Source organism: Dipodomys spectabilis, unplaced genomic scaffold, assembly GCF_019054845.1.
Source record: "Dipodomys spectabilis isolate Male_0828 unplaced genomic scaffold, ASM1905484v1 ptg000327l, whole genome shotgun sequence".
Lineage (NCBI taxonomy): Eukaryota > Metazoa > Chordata > Mammalia > Rodentia > Heteromyidae > Dipodomys > Dipodomys spectabilis.
Window position 1 is genome coordinate 3,004,903 of NW_024871004.1, and position 5,142 is coordinate 3,010,044.

A 5,142-nucleotide genomic window follows, 5' to 3' on the forward strand; every position below is an offset into this window, starting at 1 on the left:
AAATATGACTTTAAGTTTCCCCAAAAGGAACGACAAGATCAATAATTTTCCCAAGCAAAAAAAACAAAATTCCAAAATGATTCAGTGCACTTACTTTTACTGAGTTATGTTATGGATTCTTTGCTGAACATATTCTCTAAAAACAAAGCATTTAACTAGGGATACCCATGGACCTATTGCAACAATGAGATGTACAGGTTGTTATGTCGAAAAAAGAAATTTATAATTTTGGAGGGGTGGAGGATCGGGTGGGGAAAATAGGGGTATATGGGAAGCGTTGGGAAGGGGAAACAAAGAGGAGGCAACAATGATTGATAAGAAATGTACTCGTGGAAGTGGCGCTGTAGCTCAAGTGGTAGAGCGCTCGCCTTCAGCTGAAGAGCTGAGGGACAGCGCCCAGGCCCAGAGTTCAAGCCCCACAGCCGACTGAAAAAAAAAAAAAAAGAAAAGAAATGTACTCGTTATCTTGCCCATGTATTGTAACTCCTCTGTACGGTATGCTCACAATAAAAAAGAAAGAAAAAATTATCAAATATTAGCTTTACAGTAAAATTCATGTAATATTTCTGGTTTGAAAAGAGAAGTTCATGTCACTTGGCTTTCTTACTATCTTAGTTTAAAGCCAAACCAGGCAGGAGAGTCTGTCAAACTCTTATCTGTAATTACACAGCAAAAAAACCAGAAGTGGAGGTTCAAGCAGTAGAGTTCTAGCTTTGGCGGTAGGTGAGCAGGAAAGAAAACTGTTCAGGGACCGGGTCGAGTCTCTAGGTTCAAGCCCCAGAACCAACACAAGCTTAACACAAAAGCAAACAAAATCTGATATTTCCTTGGGACCCTCCTTAAAGGAATACTGGTCTGAGAAGTGGCTCCTTTTGCTGATCATACGCACTGGATGCTTTTTTGGAATCCTTATTGCTCTGGAGAACTCAGGACCAAAATAAGGAATTGATAACTGACTCCTGCAACAAAAGAATCATCTCAGGGGTGAAATATCCATCCATAAAACACTTTAAAACATCCATGTCTTTGTTTCTTCGCAGTAGAAATTTTTTTGGGGGGGTCCAGTCGTGGGCCTGAACTCTGGGCCTGGGTGCTTTACCTCAGCTCTTCAACTCAAGGCTAGCACTCTACAACTTGAGCCACAGCACCACTTCTGGCTTATTTTTGCTTATGTGGTGCTGAGGAATCGAACCCAGGGCCTCAGGCATGCAAGGCAAGTGCTCTACCACTGAGCCACCTTCCCAGCCCCTGCAGTAGATTATATTTAAAACAACGTTATTTCCTTTTGTTCTATGCTGGCCTTCAAATGGCACATTATATCTTTTTGTAGTACTCTCAATTAGAAGTTTACAGAAAAATTATATATGAGCAAAAGCACACTAGAAAAAGTCAGGGACAGAGATTCCTTCAAGCCTTCGGATTCTCTTCTTTTACAATAAAAAGGAAAGCACAAGTTAACTTGAACTTTGTCAATCCGCTATGTTCCATTCCTCTCCTGGGATCAGTTTCCACATCCAGTAACAGTTACTTCCAGGAATAATCTATGGTGCTGCTTGAGGTATAATGAATATTTTCTGGCTTTACCGAAATAATACAAGGACACCTTTGGACCTGTGGTAACACATTTTTCAGAGACAACTTAGTGAAGAGAAAATATGAAATTTATGTTTCTTATAAATACATTATCCATGAGGATATTGAGTTCAAACTTTGTAAATTCTCTGTAAATTAAGGCTAATTTTATAGTGGAAGAAGGTTCTCAGACCATTTTTTTTGTGAGTGTATGTGCTGCACATTATTTTCCATGTGAACATGAATTTGTTAACTCATGTTAACAATAGCAATAATAAAAAAAAAGAAATTCTGTTTAAGTATAAGTTTTCAATACTCTATAGAAGACTCTACAAATAAGACCACTTTGAAACAATGAAGCCAAGTGTAATACGTAGATTTATGAGCATGCTATAGAAAAATTATTACTCCTACATGGAACATGAAGTATGAGGCCACTCCCTTTCTAAATCACGCTTGTTAATGACACATCTTTGTAGAAAGTAAAATGGAAGAATAATTCTGTTTCCAATGCAAGTGAGATATAAGAGCATGGACTTAATTGGAAAAAAAATTCCATCTTGAGGGAGCAGTGATTATACTAGCCATGACCTGGTGGACAAGATCACATTTTTTTCTTTCCTTTACTTATATACGTTTTTTGGTGGTGGTCCTGGCACTTGAAATCTGGGCCTGGGCACTGTCCCTCTGCTATTCCGCTCAAGGCTTATGCTCTACCACTTGAACCACAGTGCCGCTTCCAGTTTTCTTGCAGTAAATTGGAGAAAAGAGTCTCCAGTTTGGCTTTGAACCCAATCCTCAGATCTCCCCACCCAGCTTAGGATCACATATCTAACAGTGTACACTCAGCATATGTAATGTGTATGTTCATCTAACTTTATATGAATTCTTGAGTTAAAAATCTGGGCTACAGCTTAGACTTTATACTCACATAAATGTTTGTAGTTTAAAAGTTGATTCTACTGGATAAATGAAACCTAAGAATGTAAAGGTGTCTGGGAAGTTCAGTTTACATCCAGCCAGGGCAGAACAGTTTTTGAGACACTACCTATAATTAACCAGCCAAAACCTGGATTGGAAGAATGGTTCAGGTGATGGAATAACAGTCATGAGCAAGAATGATGAATAAGAGCTTGAGGATTTTGAATACATACATATTAACATACACATACACACAGAGGCACTTATATGTGCACACACAAATTAACAAATGAAGCAACTCTCAGAATATGTAGAAAAGTTAGAAAACAATAGAAAATATGTCCTCAGTAGGACTAGAATGAAGTGATAATTTTTAATGTTAGAAAGTCCTCAAGTGAACTTTCTTCAAAAAAGTTTGAGAATATTACACAGGTAGGGACCAGAGATAGTAAGAGAGTCAAGTAATCAATATTAAAGGGATTGGATCCATGGAGGAATGAAACAGAGGCCCCGCAGGTGCATTTGAAATGTTCATACCCTGTTTCAAATGTTAGAACATCTTTGAAAATAGTACACGAACAGTCTGAGAAGTCTAGTGGATAATATCACTGGAGAAGTTCAGAATTGCTAGTCTGTATCTAGATTAAATAAACCAAGAAGGGGCTGGGAAGGTGACTCAGTGGTAGAGCTCTTGCCTTGCATGCATGAAGCCCTGAGTTCGATTCCTCAGCACCACATAAGCAAAAAGAAAAAAACTGGAAGTGGCTCTGTGGCTCAAGTGGTAAAGCACTAGCCTTGAGCTGAAGAGCTGAGGGACAGCACCCAGGCCCAGAGTCTGGCCCCGTTAATGGACCCAAAAATAAATAAATAAACAAACAAACAAACAAATAAATAAATAAACCAAGAAACTATGGTGGGGCAATGTGATACAAGCCTTGAATTCTAGCACTCAGACTGACAGGAGATTAGAGACTGGTATTACTACTGATACCTTCCCTGGACCAGGTAGTATAATTTTGTCTTAATAGAACAAACCAAACAAGAAAGTAATACACAGTTGGAAGTTTGGGTTAATTTCTTCATTATGTTTTGAGAAGCCAATTTTTCAATTGAAATGCAACTGGTATATAATCCTCAGTTTTGTTTTAAATGCTCTCTTCATTACAGTACATTCGTAGATGCAAAATGGTTCATGATTCCCATCCAAAATTTGAAATAATAAGTAATCATCATTCTGTTGGATTCCAATGAAAGGATGAAGGATTACAAAAGCTTAAGCCTGGAGAATAACAAAGTTCATCTAATGTAGGTCTTTATAGATCTTGGTAAATTAGAGTTTAGACTTCAAATAAATATTTTGGTTTTGTTTAGCTGGGCACTGGTGGCTCACGCCTGTAATCCTAGCTACTCAGGAGGCTGAGATCTGAGGATCGAGGTTCAAAGCCAGCCCGGGCAGGAGAGACGGTGAGACTCCTATCTCCAATAAACCACCAGAAAACCAGAACTGGTGATGCAGCTCAAGTGGTAGAGCGCTCACCTTGAGCTGAAGAGCTGAGGGACAGCGCCCAGGCCCAGAGTTCAAGCCCCACGACCGAAAAAAAAAATATTTGGTTTTGTTTGTAATTTCATATTCTACAGGATACTACAAAATTCTCTTTAAATAGAGGGTTTGATTGACAAATTTACAAATGTTTCTTGCATTCTATTTGCCTAGCATATTGTTTCAAGAGAGTTATAATATAATTAGAACTCAGTTAATAGATAATTCTAACTGTTCATGTATAAAATGATAATGTGAATAATGTAGACCGAGATTCCAACAAATTGATTATATTAATTTATAAATTTAGAAAAAGCAATTTTTTGAGGCTTTAATATAACATAGTATGAAGAGAATAATTGTGTGACATCTTCTTTCTTCTACCTGTATGTAACACAGGAAGCAATTTCCTTAATTATGTGCCTCTGTATACAATGAGAAAAATGCTAGGTTTGGGGCTTGTTTTTATTTTTGTTTTTGTTTTATTGCTTTGTCATAGGGCTTGAACTCTGGACCTGGACACTGTCTCTGAGCCTCTTAAGCTCAAGGCTTGTGCCCTACAACTTCAACCTCAGTACCACTAATGTCCGGCTTTTGCTGGGAAGTTTATTGGAGATAAGATTCTAGGGAACCTTCCTCCCCGGGTGTGCTTTGAACTGTAATCTTCTGATCTTAACATCCTGAAATCTATGATAGTTAAAAAAAGTATAAATATAAATAATATTTGCAAGAATACCAGTGGAGGAAAAATGATGCAACCCAGTGTATTGTGGTGTTCTTTCCAGAACATGGAGGGAATCACAATAGCAGAGGTGTAGTATTTTTTCTCAATAGAGATAAGTTATTTGTAATGTGAATTAAGGGAATTTTGAGGTGCACCCTACAAGTTGGAAACTGTTGGTCTAGGATGACTATATGGCGTAAATTTTGGGATTGATGGTCATAGAAATAATAGCTTAATCTGATAAACTATTGCTTACTCTTGAAGAATTAATTATAACGGATGCTTTATAGTTTTATTCTATACCAGAATGTGGCTATTTTTCTGTTCACTTCGCAATCTGTAACACCCCATTGGAAAATGCATCCATTGCAGAATTTCATAACAT